Source organism: Callithrix jacchus, chromosome 9, assembly GCF_049354715.1.
Source record: "Callithrix jacchus isolate 240 chromosome 9, calJac240_pri, whole genome shotgun sequence".
Lineage (NCBI taxonomy): Eukaryota > Metazoa > Chordata > Mammalia > Primates > Cebidae > Callithrix > Callithrix jacchus.
In genome coordinates this window covers 38,821,502-38,839,312 of record NC_133510.1, presented here as the reverse complement: position 1 = coordinate 38,839,312, position 17,811 = coordinate 38,821,502, and positions in this window count along the sequence as shown.

Genomic DNA, 17,811 nt, shown 5'->3' with positions numbered 1-17,811 from the left:
ATATCTCTAATGACCAGTGATGATGAGCATTTTTTCATATGTTTGTTGGCCTCATGTATGTCTTCTTTTGAAAAGTGTCTGTTCATATCCTTTGCCCACTTTTGAATGGGTTTGTTTGTTTTTTTTCCTGTAAATCTGTTTCAGTTCTTTGTAAATTCTGGATATCAGCCCTTTGTCAGATGGGTAAACTGCAACAATTTTTTCCCATTCTGTTGGTTGCCAATTCACTCTAGTGACTGTTTCTTTTGCCGTGCACAAGCTGTGGAGTTTCATTAGGTCCCATTTGTCTATTTTGGCTTTTGTTGCCAATGCTTTTGGTGCTTTGGTCATGAATTCCTTGCCTACTCCTATGTCCTGAATGGTTTTGCCTAGATTTTCTTCTAGGGTTTTTATGGTGCCGGGTCTTATGTTTAAGTCTTTAATCCATCTGGAGTTAATTTTAGTGTAAGGTGTCAGGAAGGGGTCCAGTTTCTGCTTTCTGCACATGGCTAGCCAGTTTTCCCAACGCCATTTATTAAACAGGGAATCCTTTCCCCATTGCTTTTTTGGGCACATTTTGAATAGCTGCCTGTGACTGGCTGAAACTCTGGTTGGTACAAGTGTAGGTTACAGTCTGTTTACATATCCAGTTAGGTGACAGCTCACAATGTGTGGAGAAACCTTGAGCTGACCTTATATGTTAGGAGGCATCTTTAGGTTAAACTTAATTGAACATCTCCAATCCCTAGTACAGTGCTTGGCACTTCGTAGGCATGCAATAAGTACTTATTAAATATCAAAGTTTATATAAAAGAAAAAATTGGTCAGGCGCTGTGGTTCATGCCTGAAATCTCAGCACTTCAGGAGCACGAGCTTGGTGGATCATGAGGTCAGAAGTTCGAGACCACCTTGGCCAACATGACAAAGCCCCGTCTCTACTAAAAACACAATAATGTGGCAGGTGTGTAATCCCAGATACTCGGGAGCCTGAGGCAGGAGAATCATTGGAACCCAGGAGGTGGAGGTTGCAGTGAGCCAAGATCATGCTATCACACTCCAGCCTGTGAGACAGAGCAAGACTCCGTCTCAAAAAGAAAAAAGAAAAAGAAAGAAATTAACAGAAACTTTTATCCAAAGTATCAGATGATTATGAGTGCAAACCCTTAAAATGGAGGTTGATAGGAAAGGAACTCTTTAATATTTTATTAAGCTACATTTTTTGGTTAATAACAGAGCTAGATTTCTGATTGTCTTAAACTTCAGGGCAGGTGTGGTGGCTCATGCCTGTAATCCCAACACTTTCAGAGGCAGATGCAGATGGATCACAAGGTCAGGAGATGGAGACCATCCTGGCCAACGTGGTGAAACCCCTTCTCTACTAAAAATACAAAAATTAGCTGAGCGTAGTGGCGCATGCCTGTAATCCCAGATACTCTGGAGGATAATTGCTTGAACCAGGGAGTCAGAGGTTGCACCACTGCACTCCAGCCAGCTACAGAGTGAAACTCTGCATAAAAAAAAAAAACTACAGTCAAGTTCTTCAAAATGGCAGGGCCTGGTGGCGCACACCTATAATCCGAGCACTTTGGGAGGCTGAGGCAGAAGGATCCCTTGAGCTCAGAAGATTGAGAGCAGCTTGGGCAACATAGGGATACCCCATTTCTACAAAAAAATTAAATTGTTTTAATTTTTAAAGTAAAAATTAATTTAATGGTGGCACACACCCGTGGTGAGTCTGGGAGGTTGAGGCTCTAGTAAGCTATAATCGTAGCACTGCACTCCAGCCTGAGTGACAGAGCAAGAACTTGTCTCAAAAAGAAAAGAATTAAAGAAAAAAAAAGAATAAGAAAAAAACAGTACTTCAAAATATAACAGTGAAAATCTTAGTCAACCTTTGCACAGTGGATTCTTGATTTTAAAATGTCAGTCTCAGAGCTAGGCATCATGCCTGTATTTCACTTGCGAGACTAAGGCTGGAAGATCACTTGAACCCAGAGTTGGAAACCAGCCTGGGCAACATAGCAAGACTTGTGTCTTAAAAAAAAAATTTTTTTTTAAATAAGGCCGTGTGGTGGCTCGCGCCTGTAATCTCAGCTCTTTGGGAGGCCAAGGTGGGCAGATCACCTGAGGTCGGGAGTTCAAGATCAGCCTGACCAACATGGAGAAACCCTGTCTCTACTAAAAACACAAAATTAGCCGGACGTGGTGGCACATTCCTGTAATCCCAGCTACTCAGGAGACTGAGGCAGGGGAATTGCTTGAACCTGGGAGGCGGAGGTTGTGGTGAGCTAAGATCGTGCCATTGGACTCCAGCCTGGGCAACAAGAGCAAAACTCCATCAATATATAAAAAAATATATATACACATATATAAATATATAAAATATGTGTATATATATGTATATAAATATATATGTATATAAAATATGTGTGTATATATATAGAGAGAGAGAGAGAGAAAGAGTCATATAGTCACAGCCCACTACCACCACCACCATTATCACAGCACCTGGACTGGGAGGAAATTAGGGGCAGCTGATCACTGTTCCAGAAGGAGCCAGAAGTGCGGAAAGACAGATGTCCTGAGGAAATGGGGATGGCTGAGTGGACCTGGCAAAGAGTTTGGGTAATGAGTGCCTAGGCTACAGTCGCTTACTTACAGAGGTAGTGATTCATGCTTTGTTTTGTCCTGCATGTAATTAAACCAGTTTGTTTACTCTTTCTTATTAAAGGAAACTCTGCTTTTATAGAATAAGATTGAGGCCTCATAGCCCACTGTGGCATTTTCACAAAAATTGCTATTTTTAGATGATCACTTAAATATGTCATTCTCGTACACTGAATAAAAATAATTACTGAACAAAAAATTAATTTAAAAAATCATTTCCACATAGAATCGTGTTATATTTAAACGTGAGAAAAACGTATGTCATCTGAAAGATCATCTTGTGGTTTTTCACTATCTGCTCAATGTATGTGTATGTCAGATATGTGCTTGAAGACTGGAGAACAGGCAGGCACAGAATGAACACAGGGTAAATGAACCAAGGTATCCAGGCCCACAGTTATTAAAAAAACAGGAGGAAAACCTTCAATAAAAAGAATTATTTGCCACTTTGGGAGGCCAAGGTAGAAGGATCACTTGAGGCCAGGAGTTAGAGACCAGATTGGGCAACATAGTGAGAGCCCCCCATCTCTAAAAAAAAAATAATTAGCTGGGCATGGTGGCATGTGCCTGTAGCCCCAGCTACTGAGAAGGGTGAGTCAGGTGGATTGCTTGAGCACAGGAGTTTGAGGCTCCAGTGAGCTATGATTGCGCCATTGTATTCCAGCCTGGGCGACAGAGTGAGATCCTGTCTAAAAAAAAAAAAAGAAAGAAAAAACTGAAAGGTTATTTGCTAAAAAAAAAGTCATTATGCTTTCCTGAGTGTACTTTTTGGGAGAGTTTTGACTTTTGAACCATCTCAGTGTTTTACAAACACACACACACACACACACACACACACACACAAAATGGTGAACACTCCCCTCCCATGGAAAACAAATATAAACAAAGGAAGATATTCACATATCAAAAGGTACCAAATGAAAAACATAACCACACTGAAGAGAAAAAAGAACTAACTCAAATTTTTGAATACAGTCTGAGGACTCAGAATGCAAACAAATATTGAACTCTAGTTCACTGGCTTGTTTTTCCCCGCCATAGAGCTTAGTGTTTCTAGCATGTGTTTGTTTCGCTGAGTTCTAGAACTCAGTAAATGTGGTAAGTTCATACTGAGTGTCCACTTGATTGGACCGAAGGATGCAAAGGATTGTTCCTGGATGTGTCTGTGAGAGTGTTGCCAAAGGAGTTCCCCTTTGAGTCAGTGGACGGGTAGAGGCAGATCCACCCTCAATCTGGGTGGGCACCATCTAATCAGCTGCAGCGCAGCTAGAATAAAGCAGGCAGGAGAAGATGGAATAGCAGACTTGCTGAGTCTCTGGCCTTCGTCTTTCTGCTGTGCTGGATGCTTCCTGCGCTTGAACATCAGACTCCAAGTTCTTCCGCTTTGGACTCTTGCACTTACACCAGTGGTTTGCTGGGGGCTCTCAGGCCTTTGGCGGCAGACTGAAGGCTGCACTGTTGGCTTCCCTACTTCTGAGGTTTTGGGACTCAGACTGGCTTCCTTGCTCCTCAGCTTGCAGATGGTCTATTGTGGGACTTCGCCTTGTGATCATGTGAGTCAATATTTCTTAATCAACTCCCCTTCATATACTCATCTATCCTGTCAGTTCTGTCTCTCTCGGGAACCATAACTAATCCAGTCAATAACTATGTTGGGGATAATGGGAGCCAAGTTTCCTACTGTCAGAGAAAGCAGATACAGAGGTGGAAAGGGGAACATAATAAATCCTGTGTTATTGGAATGGAAAATAGATATCAATGATTTAGACAGGTATAAATATAGATATAATACATACAATAACTATGTGGTGGATTATATATATGGATATATGCATATACATGTATTTTCTAGCTGTGTGCTGTGAGGATCTAGAAGAAATACCCCAATAGAAATGAGCACGCCTCGCACCTATACTGTATTTTGTTTTCTAAATACCATTTTCCACTAAAAAGAACCAACATTTCTTGAACAAATGGCTGATTTAAGGGCTTAGGCAGGAAAAATTCACAATAAGTTTGGAATATTATATTGTGCCAGAAAGTACGAAAGGGCCCAAAGAATGATGGAGACTTGTCAGAAGAACCAGGAGGCAGCTTAAAGAGTCTCCCTGGCAAAATTTGGGATAAACATAAAAATTAACATAAAAATTTAAAGTGATGGCAATGGATTATAAAATCCATTGAATAAAATAGGAACACAGGAATCCAAACATACGAATGAATGAATAAATAAATAATGATAAGAAAAACTGCTTATAGTAGGATGCCAATAAATAAGTGTAGAAGAAATGATGAAGTGAAAACATCAACCATTGACAAAACAAAGGAATCATTCAGAATCTTCAATGGACATTGATGGGTAAAAAATTCTTGACCAGAGGCCAGGCACAGTGGCTCACACCTGTAATTCCAGCAATTTGGGAGGCTGAGGCGTGTGGATCACAGGGTCAGGAGATCAAGACCATTCTGGCTAACATGGTGAAACCCCATCTCTACTAAAAAATACAAAAATTAGCTGAGTGTGGTGGCACACACCTGTAATCCCAGCTGCTTGGGAGGCTGAAGCAGGAGAATCTCTTGAACCTGGGAGGTGGAGGTTACAGTGAGCCAAGATCATGCCATTGCACTACAGCCTGGCAACAGAGTAAGATTCTGTCTCAAAAAAAAAAAATTATTGACCAGGATATCACATAATCTCAAAATACGTCTCCATAAAATTGTTTTGTTTTGTTTTGTTTTGAGATGGAGCCTTGCTCTGTCCCCAGGCTGGAGTACAATGGCATGATCTTGGCTCACTGCAACCTCCAGTTCCTGAGTTCAAGCAGTCCTCATGCCTCAGCCTCCTAACTAGCTGGGATTACAGGCATGACCCACCACACCCAGCTAATTTTTGTGTTTTTAGTAGAGATGGGGTTTCACCATACTGGCCAGGTTGGTCTCGCATTCCTAGCCTCAAGTGATCCACCTGCCTCAGCCTCCCAAAGTGCTGGGATTACACACTGAGCCACTGCACCTGGCCCATAACATTTTAATTAATTATGAAAATAAAAATAGTAACTTTGCAGTAGAAAAACTTGGTAGACAGCATCTTAACCAAGTGAATATTACCAGTAAGGACAAACTGCTCTCATGTATCTCTTGATATGAAGCACTGAGAAGACACATCACATCTGTTGTTTTCCTGCTAAAAGTGCATTCTATTTTTGTATTTGGTGCTACACAAAAAAATAAATGAAATTTTAAATGTAATCTAATCTTGAGGAAATAACAGACAAACCCAAAGTGAGGGAATTGTCTATAGAACACCTGGCCTATGTTCTTCAAAAATGTTAAGCTCGTGAAGATCAAAGACTAAAGAACTGTTCCAGATGAAAGGATAAAAAGACATGACAACTAAATGCAATGTGTACTTAAGCCACAATTTCTTCTTTGTTTTGTTTTGCTTTAAAGGATATTATTGAGACAACTGTTAAATGAATAACATCTGTAGATTAGATCATCATACTGTAGCTGCTAATTTTTCTGTTTTGATAATTGCACTGTGATTATGTAAGAAAATATCCATGTTTTTGAAAATACACACTGAAGTGTTTGAGGATAAAGATACGTTGTGTCTGTAACTTAGACTCAAATGGCTCAGAGCTGAGAGAGATGGAGAGAGAATGATAGAGTAAAAGCAATGTGATAAAAATGTTAAAGAATCTGGGTGAAGGGTAAACTAGAGTTCTTTTAATATATTTATAACTTTCCTGTAAGTCTGAATATATATTTTTTAAATCGAATTTTTTTGAAGAAATGTAAATTAAAATGAGATATTTCTACACACCTGTTAGAATGGTCAACATCAAAACACTGACAACAAGTGCTGATGAGGATGTGGAGCAACTGGAACTCTCACTCGTGGCTAGCAGGAAGGCAAAAGGGAATGACAGCTTTTCTTACAAAACTAAACTTACCATGGGATCCAGCAGCACACTCCTTGCTTTTTACCTAAATGAGTTGAAAACTTATGTCCACACAAAAACCTGCTGTAGAGCAGCTTTATTCACAATTGCCAGCATTTGGAAACAACCAGGACGTCCTTGGTAGGTGAACGGATTGACAAATATCCGTTCATCAGATGAGTGTACGCAGCACTAAAAAGAAAGTAGCTATCAAGCTATGAAAAGACATAAAGGGACCTTAAGGGCATTTACCAAATGATAGAAGCCAACTAAAAAGGCTACATATTGGCCGGGTGCAGTGGCTCATATGCCTGTAATCCAAACACTTTCAGAGGCTGAGGCAGGTGGATCACTTGAGGCCGGGAGTTTGACACCAACCTGGCCAACATGGTGAAACCCTGTCTCTACTAAAAACACAAAAATTAGCTGGGCATGGTGACGCACGCCTGTGATCCCAGCTACTCCAGAGGCTGAGGAACGAGAATCGCCTGAACTCGGAGGTGGTTGCAGTGAGCCGAGATCATGCCACTGCGCTCATGCCTGGGTGACAGAGCAAGACTCTGTCTCAAAAAAAAAAAAAAAAAGAGAAAGAAAAAGAAAAGACACTAAAGCTAAAGCAAAAACAAAACAAAACAAAAAATCCCGGCTATGAGATTAGAGCCCAAAGTCCAGAGAGGAGCAGTTTCTTGAACTCTTGCTTCAGACAGTCAAAGTAGAGATTAATGTCTATTAATTAAAAACAAAAACAAAAAAAGCCTAGCTGGGTTTTTTCTTAATTTTTCTTCTCTATGTTTTCTGTTTTTTTCTGTCTAAAAATTTAAAGTTTAAGAAGAAACACGTTTTTATTTGGGAACTGCCAATAACCACTTCATCCATCCAACAGAATGATGGCAGCAGCCCGCGAGAAGCGGTTGGCCACCTAGGCTAGTCTGCCAACAGTGGTAACCGAGGGGCAGGTCTACCTTCCTCTCGGCTTTGGTGTATTATCTGGCAGTGGAGCTGCTCCACACAGAAGAGAGAATCCCCAGCTCCCATGCTTCACATTACTGTTTGTCACCTGAGCCCCAGTTAGTTACACTGTGTGTGTTGCTTAGTTCTTTGGGCTCAACAGATTCCTCGGACAACATAACAACCAAACACGACACATAATTCCTTCAGCTTCTGCCAACAACTCACTGTTTATGGGGCGGTGAAGTGGGCCATGGGGCCAGCGTGAGATCAAGAACAGACGGGACATGCAGGCTCCCAGAGAAAGTGATAACTAGGCACCCTTTAAAATCAATATTCTTGGAATGGTTGCTCAGCATATATTTATTTTATTGGGTTGTTTGTTTTTGAGACAGGGTCTCTCTTGCCCAGTGGCACAAACAGCTCACTGCAGCCTCAACCTTCTGGGCTCAAGTGATCCTCCCACCTTGGCCTCCTAAAGTGCTAGGATTACAGACATGAGCCACTGCACCTGGCCTCAACGTGTATTTAGAGCATAGAAGGATGAATAAAACAGTCAGACTTCTGGGGGAGAGCTGGCAATCTTTCCATTGTATCTGGGCTCTTAAGTTTGGGGGAGAGAGTTGTGTATACTTACTACTCACCAAGTAAAAAGACATGGAATCAGCTGGAACTAGTTTCACTAGAAAGCTGTTTAGGGGTCATTTACAGTTGCTCAAGAGTGCCCTCTAAGGGTTTCAAACTATGATAAGTGACTAACCACAGTCTGTGCTCTACAGGTTTCTGGCAAATTTCCGTGTCACGATGGTTTCAGCAATGCGTAAGTGCTCATTGATATCTTAGCATCCCTTATACATGGCAACACTGACAGCAACCCGGTCAGCTCCTTATCCTGCTCTGCTGGAACAACAGCCTACAATGCGGCCACCCCATGGTCCAGTTGCCCTTGCTCCTTCTTGATTCTGTTAACTTATTCTCCTTTCCTTAGAAAAAGAGAAAAGCAAATTTCTCCAACCTTATCCACCATAAAAGTCACTATCAAATCCAAGGGATAGACTGTCACAGCTCAATCTTTGGCTGGGATCCCCCATCTATAGGTGTCTCTTTATAAAATAGATATCCAGGCTGGGCCTGGTAGCTCATGCCTGCAATCCCAGTACTTTAAGAGGCTGAGGTGGGTGGATCACCTGAGGTCAGGAGTTCGAGATCAGCCTGGCCAACATGGTGAAATTTGGTCTCTACTAAAACTATTAAAATTAGCCAGGCAGGGTGGTGGGTGCCTATAATCCCAGCTACTCCAGAGGCTGAGGCACAGGAATTGCTTGAACCTGGGAGGCAGAGGCCGCGGTGAGCTGAGATTATGCCACTGCACTCCAGCCTGGGTGACAGAGAGAGACTCTGTCTCAAAAAAATAATAACAAAATACAATAGAGATCCACTATTTGTAGTGTGAAGTCCTATTCATTTTATTTAACATTGCACCCTAAGCACTCCCCGGACTTCCAAAACAGTTTTCACAGTAATAGCCCAAATCTGAAGGTTTGGTATGTGCTGGACACTATTCTAGGAACTTTATAGAATACTTTCATGCATATTCCACCACAGTTTTTCAGAGTAAGCCTTGTAAATAATGTCTCGAGAAACATCTTTATTACTGAGAGTTCTGTCTGTGATTGAGGGTAGATGGCATAGAAAACCCCTTTGGCGGGCTGAGCGTGGTGGCTCACGCCTATAATCCCAGCACTTTGGGAGGCCGAGGCAGGTGGATCACAAGGTCAAGATATCAAGACCATCCTGGTCAACAAGGTGAAACCCTGTCTCTACTAAAAATACAAAAATTAGCTGGGCATGGTGGTGCGCGCCTGTAGTCCCAGCTACTAGGGAGGCTGAGGCAGGAGAATTGCTTGAACCCAGGAGGCGGAGGTTGAGGTGAGCCGAGATCGTGCCATTGCACTCCAGTCTGGGTAATAACAACAGCAAAACTCCGCCTCGAAAAAACAAAAGGAAAACCCCTTTGGCAGGTGATTCAACTCAAAGGAGAGGGTGGGAGGAAGCAACAGCTGAGAATAATGTGTGATGTTAAATACTCACACCTGTCCCACGTTCTGTTGCCCTGTGGATTGGATGTGCCTGAGGTGGCATGCGGGCAGGTGGGCAGGTGGGCATGGGTCTATAATTTTCTCCTAAAAGATGCTTATTCATTCCAGTCTTCCTCTGCCTATCCCTCATCCCTCCCCCCTTTTTTTTTTTTGAGACAAGTCTCACTGTGTCACACAGGCTGGAGTGCAGTGGCTTTTCAGCTCGGCAACCTCTGTCTCAGGGGTTCAAGCAATTCTCCTTTCTCAGCCTCCCAAGTAGCTGCCACTACAGGGCTGCACCACCACACCTGGCTAATTTTCGTATTTTTGCTAGAGACAGGGGTTCACCATGTTGGGCAGGTTGGTCTCGAACTCCTGACCTCAAGTGATCTACCCACCTCGACCTCCCAAAGTGCTGGGATTACAGGCATGAGCCACCGTGCCCGGCCTGGCTATTAGTCTTAAGGGTCGCATTCAGAGCCAGCACCACAGCCCTCTGCAGCCAAGACTTCAGCAGTTTGCCCGCTCCCTGTGACAGCACACCCTCCTGTGACCCACGCAGCTCCACAGGCTTCACTGAGCGGCTCTCCGGTAAGCCTCATCCTGTTGCGGGCTGTCTAGACTGAAAGCAGACATAGCTATCTGGCTGGAAAAGAGAAAGGAATTAAGGGATCCATAAAAAGCCTTTCTAAAACAGCAAAATGTTTATAACGGTGAAAGGAAATTGGGAGGTGGCCAGGGTGTATTCCTGTTCTTTGCCTTCTCACACTACAGAGCAGTGTGGTTCCCAACTTGGTTTCCTACCCTCCCTTTCTTCCCCATTTGGGGACACTTGGCCAAGTCTGGAGACATTTCTGGTTGCGGTGAATGGAGTGGTGGTGGGGAGGTGATGTTACTAGCATCTTGTGGGTAGAGGCCAGGGATGCTGCTGAACATCCCAGGAGACACAGGACAGCCCCTCAAACCATGATCTGGTCCAAAATGTCAGTGGCGCCGGGGTGGGAAGCCCCGCTCCAGAGCCTCTCTGGCTACCCATTCCCCCACTCCCGCAGCTCTTCAAACAGGGACGAAGGACAGCCAAGATTGTCAGCTGTGACTTCCTCTGCAACCCTCCTTCCTTTCTCCTGTCCCCCGTCCAGTGCTCCGCTTGCCTCGGGTCCAAGTGGAAAGATGATGGCATCTGACCAGAAAGTTTTATGGGCCCTGAGTAACTTCCTTAGATTCTTAGTGTGTAGTGGGTGAACCTTTAGCAATAAAGTCCCTTGAGCAAAGTGACGCCTTAGCTCTTGCATGAAATCTGGGAACTCAGGGAGAGATAAAAATAGCCTCAATGCCAGCGGACTGGGAACGTGGTCGGTGATCTGCAGTTTGAGAATCCCTGTCCTGAAGTGGCCTTGAACCATGATTGCTAAAGTTTTCCAGAGCCATCCATCTCTATTTCTCTAGCTTAATTTAACATCTTTTTTGGGAGGCAAGGTGGTGGTAGGGGGTGACTCGTTTATTATTATTAAATTTTTGAGCTGGAGTCTTGCTCTGTCACCCAGGCTGGAGTGCAGTGGTGCGATTTTGGCTCACTGCAACCTCTGACTCCCAGGTTCAAGCAATTGACTGCCCTTAGCCTCCTGAGGAGCTGGGGCTACAGGCACGAACCACCACACCCAGCTAATTTGTAATTTTAGTAGAGATGGGGTTTTGCCATGTTGGCCGGGCCGGTCTCAAACTCCTGACCTCAGGTGATCTGGCCACCTTGGCCTCCTAAAGCGCCGGGATTAGAGATGTGAGCCACTGTGCCCAGCCAAGTTTATTATTCTTAACTTGACCCTATCCTTCCACTTTTACTCCAACACTGTTCAGAGCTGCCACACCTACCCCCACAACAGTTGTGCCACTGGGAGGTGAAGGGGGCATATCATGGTCAGCTCTCTCATTGCCCAAGGTTGTTGGCAGGAAGGTCAGCAATGTTGTGAGCAGACTTCAATTTCTACAGGGTCGTGGGGCATCATCCACCATATGAAGGGGCTGCAGCAGGTCGGAGATGTGCAGTGCCTATCCAGATGAAGGTCCTGACATACTTGTCAGAACTCGGGTTCGGACAGTTTTGGCCTCGTCTTCCAAGCTCCTCTAGGAAACACTCCTGGAATACCAGGTAGAAAGTGTAACCATAAATAGCTAACACCAGGGCCCAACGCCTGGGCTGCTGTAGGAGTGACCTGTGCCACTGGGCAAGCTGCACCTGCCGCATCAATTGCAATTATGCAGAATCAGTTTGCCCTGAGTCAGTGAACTGAACAAACCGGGCCTTTCCTGTTAGCATCAGAAGGGACCAGCTCCTGACGCCATCACGTTGCTGCTCCTCCATTCGCTGTCTAACAACTTCTTAAGGTATTTCCTCAGCTTTGCCATTCCTCTGGGCCATGATTAAGAGCCTCCAGGCAGGGCTCAGTGGCTCACACCTGTAATCCCAGCACTTTGGGAGGCCGAAGTGGGCGGATCACGTGGCATCAGGAATTCGAGACCAACAACCTGACCGACATGGTGAAACCCCATCTCTACTAAAAGTACAAAAATTAGCCGGGCGCGGTGGTGGGCATCTGTAATCCCATCTACTCAGGAAGCTGAGGCAGGAGAATCGCTCGAACCCAGGAGGTGGAGGTTGCAGTGAGCCGAGATTGTGCCACTGCACTTCAGCCTGGGCGACAGAGCGAGACTCCATGTCAAAAAAAATTTATTTAAAGCCTCCAATAACCACTCCCCATCCTCACAACATGTCATTATCATTAGTGTTCTAATTAAACTTGTAAATAAAACTGATGTTAGTTGCTATTTGATAACTAAAGAAATTAATTTGATAAGAAAATGTGTGCCTTAAAGTAGTCCCCCGTGGGGTGTTTTGGTTTTGTTTGTTTAAATGGCTAAGTGATGAACATTCAAATCTGAATATATTTTATCACTATTTCATTACATCTCATTATATTCCTGTGAGCTGTTGGGTAAACCTGACATTGTAGAAAGGTCTTTAAAAGATTTAACAGGGCCGGGTGCGGTGGCTCAAGCCTGTAATCCCAGCACTTTGGGAGGCCGAGGCGGGTGGATCACAAGGTCAAGAGATCGAGACCATCCTGGTCAACATGGTGAAACCCTGTCTCTACTAAAAATACAAAACATTAGCTGGGCATGGTGGCACGTGCCTGTAATCCCAGCTACTCAGGAGGCTGAGGCAGGAGAATTGCCTGAACCCAGGAGGCAGAGGTTGCAGTGAGCCAAGATGGCGCCATTGCACTCCAGCCTGGGTAACAAGAGCGAAACTCCGTCTCAAAAAAAAAAAAAAAAAAGATTTAACAGTGACAAAAGGACACAAGTATCCTGATTTTAAAACCTCTCTTCAATACTCCTATACTGGAGTTTAAACACACCCCATCTGTGGCATGAAGGGTTGGGAAGGAAAGAGGGAAGTAGCTGATGTGTGCTCCATTCAAAGACCAGAACACAGTGCTAAGTGCTTGTATCTACCATGTTTTGGGAACTATGCTAAGGGTCTGGGTTTACTCCTCACAATCCAGTAAGGCTGGATGAGGAAATTTAGGCTCAGAAACTTAGAATTCTTCAGGGATGTATTCAGTAAGGGGTTGCAGAGGCAGATTTTAAGCCTAGGCATTCAAGGCCCACACTTGACAGTAACAGCCACTATTATTGAGCACATTTCATTATATTCACACTCTGTCGAGGCTTTTATTTATTTTTATTTTATTTTAAGATGGAGTCTTGCTGTGTCACCCAGGCTGGAGTACAGTGGCATGATCTCGGCTCACTGTGACCTCTGCTTTCCGGATTCAAGTGATTCTCATGCCTCAGCCTCCCAAGTAGCTGGGACTACAGGCATGCACCACCACGCCCAACTAATTTTTGTATTTTTAGTAGAGAGGGGGTTTCACCATGGTGGCCGGGCTGGTCTTGAACTCCTGGCATCATGTGATCCTCCTGCCTCAGCCTCTCAAAGTGCTGGGGTTACAGGTATGAGCCACTGTGCTTGGCCATGTCAAGCCTTTCATATTCATTATTTTGTTGCAAATCTCACAACCGTCCTTTCATGTGAGCATATATATATATATATATAATTATATATATATATATATAATTTTTTTTTTTTTTGAGACAGAGTCTTGCTCTGTTGGCCAGGCTGGTGTCCAGTGGCACAATCTTGTCTCACTGCAACCTCCATCCCTCCCCAGTTCAAGTGATTCTCCTGCCTTAGCCTCTTGAGTAGCTGGGAGTACAGGTGCACACCAGCGCACCAGCTAATTTTTTTGTATCTTTAGTAGAGATGTGGTTTCACGGTGTTGGCCAGGTCTCAATCTCTTGACCTCGTGATCCACCTGCCTTAGCCTCTCAAAGGGCTGGAATTGCAGGTGTGAGCCACCGTGCCTGGCCCATGTGAGTATTTTATAGAAGAGGAAACTGAGGCTCAAAGCGCTTACATGACTTATTTCAAGTTAAAACTGGTGAATAGTAGAACTTGGTTTCCAGCATAGTCCTGCCTGCCTGCAAAACCTGTGCTTTAAAGAACACACTGTGCTACCTGCCCCAAACACCATTTCCACCATACCAGGTTGTACTGTTACAACGGATAGTTAGTCAGACAGGAGCAGGGCAGGAGAGGTGCCCCCAACCAGGAATGTCAGGTGATCATCGGGTGATGGTCAGGTGCTTGTTAAGCTTTCTCTCTAGTAATTGGTTGCAGCCAGTGCCAGGGAAAGGCAGACTCCCAATAGACAGAAACACGTGAAACTGGCGATCAGCAGCTTCTTGATAAGATCTCCGGAGGTGGGTGAGCAGCCTCAAGAGTGAGCACTAAAAGGAGAAATGGTGGAGTTTAACAAACCCAAAAAACTATAAATTGTGTTCTACATATATACATTTATGGACATTTTAAAAAGTGGTGATTCTATATACTTTGATTTGGAAAGATGCCTACAAGATAGTAAGTGAAATGTGAAAAAACAAATTGTGAAACGACTCCACTGCTCATTTTCTGACACTGATTCTCTTGTCATGCATGTATGGGAAATTTCTGAAAGCATACCTACATTTCCCCCTTTTTTTTTCTTTGAGATGAAGTCGGAAAAAAAAAAGGCTGGAGTACAGTGGCGCGATCTCGGCTCACTGCAACCTCTGCCTCCCCTGCTCAAGCGACTCTCCTGCCTCAGCCTCCAGAGTAACTGGGACTACAGGTTCCAGTCATCACACCAGCTAATTTTTGTGTTTTTAGGAGAGACAGGGTTTCACCATGTTGGCCAGGCTGGTCTCAGTCTCTTGACCTTATGATCTGCCCGCCTCGGCCTCCCAGAGTACTAGACATGAGACACCTTACCTGGCCATAGCTAAGTTTCTTAATGGTAGTTACCTCTAGGGAAAAAGTTTGTTGAGGTGTCAGAAGAGTTCAGGTGACTTTTAGGGTTTAAAAAAATATATATATATGAAATAGGATTTTGCTCTGTTGCCCAGGCTGGAGTGCAGTGGTGTAATCACGGCTCACTGCAGCCTCAATCTCCTGGGCTCCGGTGATTCTCCCACCTCAGCCTCTTGAGTAGCTGGAATTACAAGCAGCCACCACACCCAGTTAATTTTTAAATTATTTATAGAGATGAGGTCTCATTATGTTTCCCAGACTGGTCTTGAACTCCTGAGCTCAAGCAATCCTCCCACCTTGGCCTCCCAAAGTGCTGAGATTACAGGTGTGAGCCACTGTGCCCAGCCAGGTGACTTTTATCTCCCCTTCATTTTATAATTTACCTTTATATGATTCATTTTGGTCTTTTGTTTGTTTGTTTGTTTTTGTGTGTGTGACAGAATCTCTCTCTGTCACAAAAGCTGGAGTGTAGCTGTGTGATCTTGGCTGGTCTTGAACTCCTGACCTCTGGTGATTCACCCACCTTGGCCTTCCAAAGTGCTGGGATTACAGGTGTGAGCCACCGTGGCATGCCCTACATGATTCATTTTAAATTTTAAATTCATTTCCACCACATCTATGAAGTGAAAAATTCTACAGTCAGGCTGCAGAGAAGCTTCCAGCTTGAGGACACATCCTCATTTGGGTGTGATCTAAAGGTAACTAAGTTGTCAACATGCTAATGTTTTATAATGAGACTTGGAGAGTGAGTTGTGAAATCTGTAACACACAGCTGGCAAGGTGTGTGGGTGTGAGGGCAAGAAAGTGGCTTTTGAAGAACCTGAATAGTTTAGCAGTGGTGTACGCTTCAGGCAGCTCTGAATTGCTGATGCTGGGAGCTGATGATCAGAGTAAAGGGAGGCCTGGGGAAGTCAGAATCCCTGGGCAAAACTCAGAGATGCTTCTAGGGTCTTTGGGCTGATGTCAGAGCTTGGGATGACCTACCAAAGAATGCAGGTGGGTCTCAGACATGACTGAAAATAATTGTGAAGTCCTAATTAGTAACTTACCAAATGTAAACAAATTCTGCTAAAAGTCACATTTTAAATGTATGAGTTGGGTGTTTTTTTTTTTTTTTTGAGACAGAGTCTTGCTGTCGCCCAGGCTGGAGTGCAGTGGCATGATCTCTGCTCACTGCAACCTCCACCTCCTGGGTTCAAGTGATTCTTATGCCTCAGCCCCTCTCATAGCTGGACGATAGGTGTGCGCCCCTGCACCTGGCTCATTTTTGGATGTTTGGTAGAGACGGGATTTTGCCATGTTGGCTAGGCTGATCTCAAATTCCTGGCCTCAAGTGATCCATCCACCTCAGCTTCTGAAAGTGCTGGGATTACAGTTGTGAGCCACTAAGCCCAATGGGGTTTTTTTTTTTTTTTTTTTGAGAGGGAGTTGTGCTCTGTTGCCCAGGCTGTAGTGCAGTAGCATGATCTTGGCTCACTGTGACCTCCGTCTCCTGGTTTCAAGAAATTCTCCCTGCCTCAGACTCCAGAGTAGCTGGGATTACAGGCACCCACCATCGCCTGTAATTTTTGTATCTTTTAGTAGAGATGGGGGTCTCACTATGTTGGCCAGGCTGATGTTGAACTCCTGACCTCAGGTCATCTGCCTGCGTTGGCCTCCCAAAGTGCTGGTATTACAGGTGTGAGCCACCACTATGCCTGGCCTGTTTTTGTTTTTGTTTTCATACAGAGATACAAGGAACTCCTAAATCAGGGAGGTTTTGTTCAAGTTGAGTATCAATAGAACTGAGTTCTGATTCTCTATGTGCTAGTAACTGGAGCTGTGAAGTTGAGCACGATGTGTAACCTCTCTGATGCCTGGTTTCCTCATTTGTAAAGTACTACAGTTGGACTAAAATTTAAGATGATGAAAATGACTAATATTCCTTTAGGCTCTAATACCATGCAATTCCTAGTGTTCTTAATTTCTTATTCATGGTTCCCCTGACTCGCTCTGCCTTTGAAAAGCCTATATTTGGTATTGTATGTGAGTATAATTCATTGTATGTACAAATGTACATAGTCACTTAGATTTTTCTAAATGTTCTTCAAGTGCTTACGGTTGTTGTGGCAGATCAAGTCTTCTCTTAATTCCTGTTCATGCAGAAGGTCCTGATGTCTCAGTTAAAGCTTCTGGGCATTCGTGGATCCCATGGGTACAAATAAGGTAGCTAGAGGATTCGGCACTAGTACTAATGTTACCGATGAAGGGTGTCCACGTTTTGGGGTTCTTGAACAAAGAATTGGACAAAACGCACAAAGGAAGGAAAGAATGAAGCAACAAAAGCAGAGATTTATTGAAAACGAAAGTACACTCCACAGAGTGGGAGACACCAGAACACAGGGGCTCAAGAGCCCCTTTAAAGAATTTTCTGGGGTTTAAATACCCTCTAGAGGTTTCCCATTGGTTACCTTGTATAAATGAAGTAGTGGGCCGGGTGCGGTGGCTCACATCTGTAATCCTAGTACTTTGGGAGGTGGGCAGATTGCCTGAGCTCAGGAGTTCGAGACCAGCCTGGGCAACGTGGTGAAACCCTGTCTCTACTAAAATAAAATTAAAAAAAACTTAGCCGGGCGTGGCAATGCGGGCCTGTGTTCTCAGCTACTGGGGGGCGGGAGGAGGGGCTGAGGCAGGATAATTGCTTGAACTCGGGAGGCAGAGGTTGCACTGAGCTGAGATCGCACCACTGCACTCCAGCTTGGGCGACTGTGCGAGACTCTGTCTCCAAAAAAATAAAAATAAAAAAGTA